This window comes from Rhamphochromis longiceps, linkage group LG3 (assembly GCF_057381845.1).
Source record: "Rhamphochromis longiceps isolate RC_006_pf linkage group LG3, R_longiceps_female_GT1.1, whole genome shotgun sequence".
NCBI lineage: Eukaryota > Metazoa > Chordata > Actinopteri > Cichliformes > Cichlidae > Rhamphochromis > Rhamphochromis longiceps.
In genome coordinates this window covers 26639845-26654094 of record NC_140559.1, presented here as the reverse complement: position 1 = coordinate 26654094, position 14250 = coordinate 26639845, and the positions used below count along the sequence as shown (strand labels likewise).

Sequence of the window (14250 nt, the reverse complement as noted above, 5' to 3'; positions counted from 1 at the left end):
AACACTGCTGCTAGCTAACTGCTCAGCGCGGCAACAGCACAGCAACAACAACAACACACAGGGCGCCCTCTGACCCCGGAAGGACACACCGTCGCAGCGAGAGGGCGTCACCCATCACTATGGTAACATAAACAAAACATAACTGTAAAAACAGAACCCCGAACAGCCCTGACCCGCTACAATATGTTGATTAATGGTTTTCATTCGTTTTTGATGTACTGCAGAATATTTTTATAAAATCCCAGGCCAGGAAAATCACCTTCATGTTTTTCTGTGTTTTGTCTTCAGCTACTTTGACACAAAGGCATCTGCTGTGATGCTTACACCTTTGATAAAGTCTTGCGAGTGTCAGCTTCCTTTTTATAGATATAAAAATATGTAAATGTACTGATCTGAATTATAATATTTCTGACTGTCTGAGGCAAAATTTCCCAGATTTAACCCTACCATAGAACCAATTCTGCCAGAGCTTATCTTATATTTTTACATGCTGTAGTGCCATTTTTGGGAGCATTTCAAGTTGCTATACATCAATACAACCATTATAGCCTAAATTTTAATAATATGCATGCATTAAGTGCATAGTAATTACATAAATTGCAAAAAAAGTGCAATAAACTACAAAAAAATTGAAAATCTTTTTTGTTTTTTAACATATATTTCTAGTTAGAGAAATTTAAGAGGCTTATCCCTCAAAACTGTAAATACAAAAAAAGTTGCACAAAATAGTTTCCCACCACAGGAAATTTATTTTGAGTGTCTTCATAGATTTATTTTTGAAATACACCAATTTTTATACACTGCAGGAAAAACGAAAATAAATATTATAGTGCAAATTTGCAAAAAAGTAGCATCTGCATCAAAATAAACTATTTCCAGCAGTGCAATATGAGTCCTAAGCGTCCCAGAATCAACACAGAAAGTCATAAATTCAAACATAACTTTTAAAAACACCAGTATAAGCTTATGAGGCCTTGATGGTAAAAAAAAAACTATATTTCCGCGAAAATGACGTCACTTCCGGTTTCGGGCAGGACATGGCGGACATGTGATAGTTCACGCTGATGGACGTAGGAAGTGTTACAAACAGCTGATCGGATCGGCAAAGCGTGTTTCTGGAATATTGTGTTTTTGTTGCTGCAAGTGCTTTTTATTCAGTTTTTGCAAAGATATGTGTGGAAGGAAACTGTGACCTAGGACAAGCTGATGGCATAAGATGTAAGTACAACTCCTCCGGATTCATATGCAAAAAAAATTATTGCGCTAGCTCACGTGGTTGCAGAGCTACCAGGATTTAAAAATAGTTACGCAAAATGGAGCGTGCCCGCTCTGACCGGTTTTAAAGGGTTAAATCGAATCGAAATGAATTGAATCGAATCATGGACCAAATAGATTCGGGACCTTGTGAATCGGAATTGAATTGATTCTAGAAATCAGTGACGATACCCAGCCCTACTACCAATACTTCCTACAGGCCCATGTGGGCACTGCTGACACTGTCATCTCTTGTGAGGGCCACTTTAGTGTTCAAGTAGTACCAAAAAACAAACAAACGAACTAGAAAACACCCACAAATATTTCCGAAAATCATGTTTTTTGGTGGGGTTTTTTTGTTTGGTTTTTTTCCTTCTTTTTTTTCTCCCTTTTTCTTTATTAGTTTTTCTGTTTTCACAAACAGTACATAATTACTGTTAAGGGTTCAATATTGAGGAAGGGTACAAGAGGTGATCGAAGAATAACCACACTGATCCGGCCGGGTGAAGTCAAACGATGATTTTAATACACGCGTGGGAAGATCACTACAGACAGCAATTGATCTTCGACTTAATCAAAGCATAAACAGATATTTTATATCACCTGGGCTTAAATTTAATGACGCCCCTTCAACGTCACAGATACATTTTATACATAGATCAGATCAAAACCACAATGACTTTTAACACAGTTTAAAAAGAACGTTGTCGTCGTCTTCATGACAGGTACATCCTGTTACTGCCGGATGCTCGCTTGTCATCTTGACACATCAGCAGCAGTTCTGCGACAAACTGCTCTTTTTGCAACCCCAAACAAAACATGATTAAACTTTCACCTATAAATGATTCTCTCTAACTGAGTGTGTGTGTGTGTGTGTCTGTGTGCTAACCACAATTGCACCCTATTTCACCTCGCCGACTAGCTCCTGACCTCTAACCAGACAGAGAGACAGAAGCCACTCTCATATATGTAATAACCGAACTGAAACTATGTATATGTCCTCTACTAAATAAATGTTTTAATCAAGAACCTCTACTAAAAGCTTAATACAAGAATATGAACTTATAAATGATAATAAAAATGACCTGATATAAGTGTTCTGTAAGCATGTATTGCAATCCCTCTATGTTCTAGTTTCCCTCAACATGTATCACCTGGACAGTCACGCCAGTGAAGCTTAAGACCCTTAATGAACCGAACATCAACTCAAAATAAGCACAGATATGCAATGTGTATAAAATAATTATAACCACATCTGAAATACAAGGTTAATATGATAACAGTATGCATAAACATCTTAAGGCCATCTTAAAGCTATCTGTTACATTGTTAAAGCAATGATCATACTGCAAATTATATTATGTTGGTAAAATACTTTTGTTCATCCCCACATTACATAACATAATAAAGTGTACAATTCAGAACCAAAAATAAATAAATAAATAAAAAACAAACAAAAAACAAAAACAAATAAACAAAACAAAAAACAAACAGACTAATAACTAAGCACAGAACACCAGCTCAGTTCCATCTAAAAAATAAATAAATAAATAAATAAAGAGAGAATACAATACAGTACCAATACCTGTGGTCCCAGTATTACGCTGCAGTTTGAACACTCAAGAGAATCCTTGTAACATAATATTAGAAACATCAGGTTCCACATAATTCAAGTATGGTTCCCACACCTTAAAGAATTGATCTGTTTTTGAGTGCAGTATACATGCAAGATATTCCAATGGCACTAGATCCAACACTACTCTTTGCCAACCTTTAATAGTTGGTGCTTTTTCATAAATCCATTGGAGTAGTATATTCTTCCTTGCCGCATAGGTGAGAACACAGTACAATCTCCTATTATTCTTGGATATTAATCGCCGGCTGGGGAGGCCCAGTATGAGAGACAGAGGGTCCATGTCCAATTCACAACCGAAAATCTTCTCCATTTCAGATAACACATTAGACCAATTTTCTTGCAATTTCAAACATGACCAGAAGCTGTGAGTTAGGGTACCAATTTCTGTCTTACATTTGAGGCACATGGGTGAAAGGGTAGGATTATATTGATGTCTGCGAAATATGGATATATGCATTCTGTGTAAGATTTTTAACTGTATTGCTTTGGTACGATTACAAACTGAGATTGATTTGGCATAACTCCAGACATCTTTCCACTCTTCATCATCAATTGCTATACCTAACTCCTTTTCCCATGTGCCTTTAAGCCTCTGTGAAATCACTGAAATACAGAATATAAAGCCCTATAAAATATCTTCACAAGTACCTCTTTGTCTGTTAAAAATAATAATTTTTCAACAGGAGAGACTTCATGACTCTCACTAAAGTTAGTACTATGTAAAATATAATGCCTTATCTGTAAGTAAAGGAAAAAGTCATGTTTGGGGAGAGAATATTTCTCAACCATTTGGTCAAATGGCATAACTACATTGTCGGAGAATAAGTCCCTCAGTCTCTGAATTCCTTTGTTCTTCCATTCCTTAAAACCTATATCGAACATCCCCGGTTGAAAGTCAAGATTATTCACAATAGGGGTAAACACAGATGTTAACTTCAACCTTCCCTCAATTCGACATACTGACCGCAAGGCCTTAAGAGTATTAAGTGTGACTGGATTATCACAGCTCAATCTAATATCTTTAAAGTTCTTAAAGAACAGTAAGTCCCTTAATGGATACTTTGAAAGAGAGGTTTCAATCCCCAACCAGATAGAGTGTGAATTATTTGTGACCCAGTCATGTTTTTTTTTTTAATTCAAATATTGAATTACAAGACAAAACTGCAAATATGGACTCTTAACTAACTGAAGCCTTTCATTGAACTACCAAATAAACACATTGGTACTCTCTTTCTGGCCAGACGCGTGGCAGCACTTCTGCTATAATTTTGTTCCTATTTAACAAAATACAAATGCAGACGTAAGTGTACACATTAGTTTTTGACTGTTAGTGAAAATTGTTTTCTCTCCAAATAACTCTCATTTTACCAACACAGTCAATCCCTCAACATGTTTGTACTCTTTGCTAACATTGCCTTCATGTTAAATAATTTTTTGCTTTTTAAAGAATGCATTTGGACATTGCACTCAAAACCAAACAAATCTTCCCTTACAAAAAGCTAACTTCAAGGGCCAAATTGCATTACATTTCTTCACATCAATATACAGGCCACAAGTAGGAGTGACGTGGGCCACAAGAGGCCCCCAGGTCGCAAGTTTGAAACACCTGCATTAATCCGATGATCACACAACACAGATGCTAAAGTTGTAGAATGTGTTCTCAATTATAATTTTCCATACATGTATTGTTCAGGGGTATAACAACTCAAAAGAGTACAAAGGCTGAAGAGTTAAATCCTACTCATCATTTTCCCATTATTCACTTTTAGTGTTGTTCCAGCCTACATGGTTCACACAGTCAGCTTGATATACTGTTGATACAGAAATCCACTCTTACAATGGGAGTGCCTGTAATCATAACTCTATGACAGAATGCCAAAAATACACAACAATGTCCTGTAATACTGTGTCGGAGTGCCATATTTATATAATATTGATACTTCATTTGTAAAATATCACATCACATATCAGATGTACCAATTAGAAAATATATAAAATATGTTGATACTCATATATATCTTATATACACATTTATATCAACTTTTTTTGTGGTCTGCTTTTCCCAAGCTCTCCAGTCACATGATCATATGACACATGACTTCAAGCATTCTTTTGCCGTTTTGTATCTTCCTGTCAAGGTCTGTGTGCAGCAGACAGGAAGGGAGGAACCAAAAGCAGATTCTATGATATGAAACTTAAATTCAAAAACTCCAGCTTTATTGCTGGCACGAGTCAAAACAAAAGCAAATTGGAAAAACTCCTAACAGAACACAAAGGCCAGTACAAGGGTACAACGCGACACTGAATGGAGGAAAACACAGACAATAAATACAAGGAGTAAAGTATGGCGTTATTTTTGTGCCACTATTCTGAGCACACATAGAAAAAGTTTTGAGCCCACGTAAAAATAAATTGCAAGTACAAGTGTTGCATTTTGAAGTTAATTTTATTTTGAGCGAAGAAAAGCTAAATTTGAGCAAACAAAATTCATTGCTGCGCGTGAAATATGTATTTCAGTGTTTGCTTTTATCCGTATACACACACAATAACAGCCCCTATCGCTCAGTTTTTGCATTTGCTCTTGGTCAGATCTCTGTGGACCTGCTCGCAGTGTGTGCTTCAAAAACAACCAATCACAGACTTGGATGGCAAAATTCTGATATATTTATAATATAGCATTTAATATTTATAATATAATATTTAACATATAATCTGACCGTTTTTGGAGCTGCCTTCAGGATCTCCATGTATTATAGATTTAATTTAGAGCCAGCTGTTAAAATAAAAACAGAACATTTTACATCAGGGGATAGGATGGGTGAAATTCAAAAATATAGAGAGAAGCCATTGCTGGGGTAAACGTTCTGCAGAGTCTCTAACTGAGCCCAGCATGCCCTGGGTTTAAATACTTCCTACAGAAACATAAGGCAGTACATTGGTGTTTCACACCTTTGGTCTTTCCCCCCAAAAACAGTCCATACTCCCTTGCTACTTCTTACAGTCGTTGAAGAGACAAAAGACTTTTCCTGTGGAGTTGTCTGCTTCCCCCACATCTTCCTGAATTACAATCACCCGGCTGTTCAATGGCATGAATGTGGGAGGCATTGAGACATGCTAAAACCCATTGGCACCAAGGCATTACAAAATAAAGTAATGTGAATAATAAATAAATAAAATAAATTCCTCTACATTTGTCAGACTTTTTATCTGATTTAATTCTCAGCTCAGATAAAATAATTATTGTGGGTGATTTTAATATCCATGTAGATGCTAAAAATGACAGCATCAACACAGCCTTTAATATGTTATTAGACTCAATTGGCTTCTCAATTGGCAGCTGGATAGTGTACTGGCAAGACGACACAACTTTGGAGCAGTGGTCGCAAGTTCATTTCCCACCAGGTATCCAATAAGAGTCCTGGCTAGACACCCCATGCTAAAATCCAAGCCCTGGAATGGCGCGGCTACGTCTGCAGCCTGTCCGCAGCTCGGACACAAGCATTTCAGTACATGTTGTGCTCTGTATAATTGTGTATGTGACAAAGAAAGGTTGTTTGTTCATCAAAATGTCAAAGAACCCACCCACCACTTCAATCACACTCTAGACCTTGTTTTAACATATGAATATTTAACAGTATTTCCTGAAAACCCTCTCCTGTCTGATCATTTCCACATAACATTTACAATAATTGATTACACAGCAGTGGGGAGTAGACTTTATCACAGTAAATGTCTTTCTGAAAGTGCTGTAACTAAGTTTAAGAATATAATCCACCCACTGTTATCATCTTCAAAACCCTGTACCAACGCAGAGAAAAGGAGCTACCAGAAATCTACTCTAACAAAGGTTGATTATTTTGTTAATAATTTTGCCTCCTCACTACGTATGACACTGGATACTGTAGCTCCTGTGAAAAATAGAGCCTCAAATCAGAAGTACTTGACTCTATGGTATAATTCTCAAACACGTAGCCTAAAGCGGATAACTTGTAAGATGGAGAGGAAATAGCATGTCATAAATTTAGAAGATCATCATTTAGCCTGGAGAAATAGTTTGTTGCTTTATAAGAAAGTCCAAGGAGTCTAAGGAGCTTGGAAAGAAAAGCGTCTGGACTTCTTTAAGTTGCTTGAAGACCTTTCACCTCTCATCCGGGAAGCTTCTTCAGTTCTAAGGTCAAATGGTGGAGAGTCCCAGATTTAAGCCCTGTGGGAGTTTCCCCTCAAAGAGGGACAATGGACCCCCTAATGATCCTCTACCTAATCACATAAGCCAAAGTGTGAAAATGGGTATAGATCACAATCAGCCAAGGTTTTGGGTGAGCTCATTGTGAAAACTAACCCCACCCTATCATGTGATTTCCTGAGGTCAAATGGCCCAGGATGTGAGTGGGTGTTAAGGCATCTGGGAAGGGATCTCAAAACTGGATTATAGATGGCAGACAGTTGGTGTCGTAAACCATCGGCTTCTTTCACTCCTCTTTCAAACCATCTGTCTTCTCTGTCCAAAATGTGAACATTGGCATCCTCTAAAGAGTGACATTTGTCTTTTAGATGCAGATGGACCGCCGAATCTTGTCCCTTGAAGGTGGCTCTTCTATGTTGTGCAATGTGTTTATGAAGTGGCTGTTTGGTCTCTCCAATGTAAATGAATGTGCTTTAGTTTTTGTTTGTTTTGTTTACTATGTTCCTAAAATTAATTGCTTTTCTCAGACAATAAAGATGTCACTGGGCATATTACACCATGAATCAGTTCTAGCATTTATTTATTTATTTATTTAATGCTGCAGTTATGAGTTCTTCTGTGAAAATATTATTTTTACTTTGGATTTCAAAAGTGAAAATAATCTTTAATTACATGCTGCAGAGTAACCACATCAATTCATCTCCATAAAACTTCCGATATTTATGCACTTGCGAACATAAAACATTTTTTTCAAATTATTAAAAAAACAGGCAAATATGTTAGAGCAACTGCAATTCCTTCAGAGTATTACCACGAACGTTAATATTTTAGTAATGTTTGGAAGAAACTGCTGACGTAATTATATGATGTGCTTGTATTATTAGTAATGTATGCTTGAGTGTAAAATAAATAAGGACACAGTAAATGTGGAGAAAAAAAATGATGTGAGCAAAACTCTGATAGTTGATACTGTTCATCTGGACATAGCGTTTTCAGTCGGAGAAATGTTTCATCACTCATCCAAGTGACTTTTTGGATGAGTGACAAAATCTCAGGACGTACCACAATTCACGGATCACATTAACTTGGTGGACCAACACATCAAGTTCACCAGGAAGGATATGAAAAGTGGTAGGTTAGCCTTCTTAGACTGTAGGATTTCCATCAGTAATAGGGGACTTTTAGAAGTTGATGTGTACCGTAAATCAAAGCATACAGATCAGTGTTTAAGGTTTGACTCTCATCATCCACTGGAGCGCAAACTGGGTGTCATCAAGACACTACATAGAGTGAACACTATCCACACAGACACAGCGGCCAGGGAAGCAGAAGAACATCACATCAAGAAGGCCCTGAGTAAATGTGGTTATCCCAGCTGGACTTTTGTGAAAGCTAGGAAGGTGCCTATAGAAAGCTCCAGCCGATCCAGGAGAGAAGGACAACCGCTGCCCAAGCGAAAGCCTGTAGTGATCCCGTACGTGTCAGGAGTATCGGAGCAGCTGAGACACATTTTTTCTAAACACCGGGTCTCTGTGGCCTTTTGAACCCCAAAACACGCTGCACCAAAAACTGGTCCACCCCAAGGATCGGGTCCCCCGACACAAACAGAGTAACATAGTGTATGCTGTTAAGTGCCAGGAGGATTGCCAGGATTTATACATCAGGGAAACCAAACAACTTCTGGCAAAGCAGATGGCACAACACAGAAGAGCTACCTCGTCAGGCCAGGACTCTGCAGTCTATTTACACCTACAGGCCAGTGGACACTCTTTTAAATCATGACGATGTACACATCGTGGACAGGGAGGAACGCTGGTTTGAGCGCGGAGTCAAGGAGGCCATTTACATGAAAAGGGAAAGACCATCTCTGAATCGAGGAGGGGGCCTAAGGGTACATTTTTTGCCATCTTACAATGCTGTGATTGCAGCCATACCCCAACTCTCTGTGAATGGTACTCATGACCATTGATCAGTGGGCTTTGATCAGTGGTTGTTGATCAATGGTCATGAGAATTTGCATAATTAAGATTAAGGAACTGACCTCCCTGCCCATTGTTCCTTCAGTGGGCTGGTTTCAGTCGTTATGCAAATGTACTGTTTATAAGATTTGGGGAAACCTGCAGTCAGCTGAGACTGAAGACGTCACTTGGATGAGTGAAGAAACGTTTCTCGCACAAAACGCTACGTACAGATGAACAGAATCAACTTTTGGAGATTTACTTTCCTGGATGATTGAGCATGCATCAAGATGTGAGCAAAAAGTAAACCACTTTGATTGTTGATGGACAGTAACTTTCTTTCCTTATTAAACAGATTATAATCAAGTAGAAGTAATCAGAACATTACTTATAGACCTATTCGTGTTGCAAGTTAAATCTGGTCCACTCCCCAGCCTGAGAAACAACACTGATGGAAAGGAAAAATGGTATGTCATCACCAACTACTGCTTTGATTGGCAGGGTAACCTGTAAGAGCTATTTGCACTAATAAAGAATAATACTCAGACCACTACCTTTGCTATTTCAAAAAAGGTTAAAAAGTGAATGTTTACAATTTAGACTTTATTTACAGAATATTTTACTACAGAAATTTAGCAAGAGCAAAGCAAAAGAAAAATCAAATACTAAGAGTCACAAAACAATGAAATTATTTAACCCTTTAAAGCCGGTCGGAGCGGGCACGCTCTTTTTTGCGTAACTATTTTTAAATCCTGGTAGCTCTGCAACCACGTAAGCTAGCGCAATAATTTTTTGCATATGAAACTGGAGGAATTGTACTTACATCTTATGCCATCAGCTTGTCCTAGGTCACGGTTTCCTTCCACATATAGCTTTGCAAAAACTGCATAAAAAGCGCTTGCAGGAACAAAAACATAATATTCCAGAAACACGCTTTGCCAATCCGATCAGCTGTTCATAACACTTCCTACGTTGGAATAGACGTCAGCGCGAACTTTTGCATGTCCGCCATTACCTGCCCAAAACCGGAAGTGACGTCATTTTCGCGGAAATGTAGTCTTTTTTACCATCAGGGCCTCAGGGCCTATACTGGTGTTTTTAAAAGTTATGTTTGACTTTATGACTTTCTGTGTCATTTCTGGGATGCTTAGGACTCATATTGCACTGCTGGAAATAGTTTATTTTGATGCATATGCTGCTTTTTTGCAAATTTGCATTATAATATTTATTTTCGTTTTTCCTGCAGTATATAAAAATTGGTGTATTTCAAAAATAAAAATATGAAGACACTCAAAATAAATTTCCTGTGGTGGGAAACTATTTTGTGCAACTTTTTTGTATTTACAGTTTTGAGGCATAAGCCTCTTAAATTTCTCTAAGTAGAAATATATGTTAAAAAAACAAAAACTAATTTTCAATTTTTTTGTGGTTTATTGCACTTTTTTGCAATTTATGTAATTACTATGCACTTAATACATGCATATTATTAAAATCTGGGTTATAATGGTTGTATTGATGTATAGCAACTTGAAATGCTCCCAAAAATGGCACTACAGCATGTAAAAATATAAAGTAAAGTGGCGGACTTGGTTCTTATCTACTTATCTAACTAACCTATTCTGAGCTAATGCTGAGTTTGTTCAGAATAAACACAACGAGATCTGAAGATGCACTGATAATTATCACGCAAAAGGAAAGCAGCTTGGCATTGAGTGAAAGTATGATGTAAATCAAAATCCTTCTGAATTAACCATCTAACAGGCAAAACTGAGCAGATATTTAGCAGATACAAATTCCAAAATAAATTCACTGTTTGGATTTCCATTACCCCTGTCAGCGTCCCTGCTGGAATTTTCAACTCTTAGATCCAATCTTCTGAACTGATCTCACAGAAGACAGAAGGGAAGAATCAAGAATATCTTTTACACCCCATACTTATAACTCTCACCCTTTGTCCATCCTATCCTACAGGGCATCACATCTTCACATTTTGGACATCCAGTCGAATTGATGACATTTAATCATCAGATGTCCACCCACACCTTATCTGTCTCTCTATGTCTCTCTGTATACTCAAAAAAATGAAACGTTGACTTTAATTAAAATTATTTTGTCAACAGGTTCCACGAAATTGCATTGTGTTAGTTTAAAGAAAAAAATCTTTAGTTCATCTAATTTTAAAAAACTACTTAAGATTAACAACAGATATTTAAGACTACCTAAATCAAGTTATGTTGTATGAACATAGATGATATATTTACAGGTTAGTTAGTTTAGATTAGTTACTTCAACACATTTCTTATTTGTGGCAGTAAAATGTTAAATTTAAGTTAGATTAATTCAAATATTATATTTTCAGCCACCTTGTGCTTTACTAATTAGTTTTACATAAATCTATTTTGTCAACAGGTTCCACACATCCAACTTATTTTTTTAAATTTCTTTTATTGCCAACATATTCAGTGAGCATTTGTGTAAAACCGGTCCGAAACAAAACACGACAGCTCATTAGGGTTAGTAACTAACAGTATGTAGACAGATGCAACATCAAGACTTTAAATTAAATGTCTGTATCTGCCAGAAATAGAAGAAAAACCCATATGGAAAAGAAATAGTAAAAACGTATATGTGATTACTCATGAAAGTGGCCACTTTCATGAGTAAATCATATAAGGCTTACATGATTTACTCATGAAAGTGGCCACTTTCTCATTACTTTCATACATTGTTTTAGTAAGTATCCAAAACATACAAGTTTCATTATATAATTTTTCAAGGGATCTTATATCTGTTTTCACTCTTATATGCTTTTCATACAAGTTTCACACAAGACAGATACAAACTTTGTAAGATTTATATATATCTTTTCCATATGGGAAAACATTGAAGACCACATAACATGTTGATAAGATGACACTTGAGTTATGCACATGTGATGCTAGTAAGGTCTGTGGAGTTTTTTCTTTTAGTGTCTAAAATGGATAGCAAAGTTGCTATTTGCAATGATTGCTTAGGGTCAGTCCAGTAACACAACGCCAATGAAGTGCTTTCCTTTAACAATGCAAAGTGAAGTGTCCACCTCGTCTTTAAAAGTCTGCAAAATATACATTCATCCTGTATTCCTAACTTACCCTTATTCTTAGTATGTATTGCAATTACCTTTACAATGCACACAATGTAGCACAAACAGAATATGAACATATTTCCACCTCATAACAATATGCCTTGAACGCTAATATACACACCACCCTACAACATTTCTGGTGCAGTATCATCTCTCAATTAAATCCTTTGAATCTCAATTAAACCCCCCCCCCCCCGGGAGTAAAATCTCTCAAATTGTAGTAGTTTACAAACTTTTCAAAATTTTCAAAATTTCTCTTAAATGTAATTTTCCCTTTATCTGTCATTTTCAACAAATTACCATTTTATTCCCATTCAGCCTCCGAAAAACTTCTGTCCATCTGACAGAACATTCATCATCCAAATTAAGGGTTGGCTTATTCATTCAGTTTATTCTTGAGCATCTGTACCTTGGTCAAGAGTCTGCTGACTTACAGATGAAGGAAGAGCTTCTGAAGTACTTCAAAGAAAGCTTTCAGTCTCGAGGTTAACTGAGATTCAGTGCATATATCCCACCCATTAAGAGTGCACATGCACAGGCCAGGTCTTCCAGGTCATGCAGGACACACTAGATGGTTATACCCACATCGGCTGGAGGAGTGCTGGCATCAACTCTTTCGATGGTGAAGATAGCAAGGGTAATTTGTTCCAGCTCCCTCTGAACAGCTGTAGCTTAGACACAAAAACATAGAAAAATGGCGTCCAGTTTAATGAAGTAATCACAATATTAGGAACATGCACCCCAGTGCGCCACTATTTTAGACTACAGATTCAACAATAAATATAAATAGTTTGGGTATACAAGAAGATTTCCCAAAACATTTAAACAGGTTCCATGCAAATTACAACAACAACAACAACATTACAACATGCAACAACATTAGTTATTCAAAATTTGGTTTAGTACAGATAAAAAACTAAACTAAAATTACCAACCAATTATTCTTTGAAGAGGATGCCTGGGTCTTCATTCAGGTAAAAAGGTAGTGCCCTGAGGACACACTCCCTCCCCTTTTCAATAGTTTCCTTCTGTAGAGAGTGGCAGAGATACAGGAAGAGAAAACAGAAATACTTTAGGATGACACAAACTCACATTATACTTAAAATGAATGACATATCCACTGCACAGATAGACATGTACACAAGACCAACTAATCATCACATGGACATGAATAGTTAACCTGTTGGGCAGGGTTTCCAGCACATTATATATGTCCATAATGGAGGTATAGACAAACTAATACATCATCTTTTTTTGCATTCAAAAACTGATCTTTAACATAAAAACCATTCATTTATGGTTTAACCCGAAATTGAGGGATTAGATTTTACATATGTTTAGGTAATTTTAATTTTCCAAAGTTTTGAGTACAAAACTGTCTTGCTTAATATAAATGTAAGTACAATGTGCAGCTACCATACACTAGCTGTTTAAATTTGAAAGTGATCTTATTAGCCATAATATTTTGCTGTATAACTGAATTTGCTGAATAACGCACCTTTGTGGCTGGGGCCAAAATTTGTCTAATTTTCTTCACTGCAACGCCTCCTTTTTTCTTGAAGACTTTTATGAGCTGGTCAGTGTATTGGTCAAGTCGTGTAAAAAGCCTTGGAACAAGTGGAGCAGTAGTAATCCTCACAAACTCTGCTTCCACCTGAAAACATGTCAACAAACACAACATACTGTACTGTAAATATACATACTATATGTACACATATACATACCTTATAACTTAAACTAATGTAGAAAGACCTCATTAAAGTTATAATTTTAACACAAACATTTACACAAAATGCTAATGGAGCCATTACAGCTTTTATTATATTTATATTATATCTATTTATAAGTTCCAAAAAATATTGATCACAGCTGGTCTGAAAAGAATTTCATGCCTCAGGCCCTTGAACTGCAACCTTTACAATGGTTCAGATGTGGAGAAGAAATAACAGGGGCATGGGATGGGTCACTAAAAAAAAACTTATAAAACAGTTTTGTTTTTAAAAGTATAACAACAGTTCACATACCACATACAAGCTCAGCAGTACCACATACACCACATCAGTATAGGAGGGAGCAGGTAAAGGCCCGGATCTGA

The 14250-nt window shown here is 36.8% G+C and overlaps 1 protein-coding gene and 1 long non-coding RNA gene across 2 annotated transcripts in view; both read right to left on the bottom strand.

The window, feature by feature from the left end:
- The window catches only part of LOC146673713 (butyrophilin subfamily 3 member A2-like), a 177155-nt gene that overhangs the window by 150586 nt on the left and 12319 nt on the right, over nt 1–14250 (bottom strand). The gene's annotated exons all lie outside the window — the stretch shown is intronic.
- LOC146673714 (uncharacterized) lies at nt 12783–14241 on the bottom strand. Its single transcript, XR_014910603.1, has 3 exons — nt 14180–14241; nt 13654–13809; nt 12783–13183 (listed from the first exon to the last, which is right to left on the bottom strand). It is a non-coding gene; the product is annotated as an uncharacterized LOC146673714 (long non-coding RNA).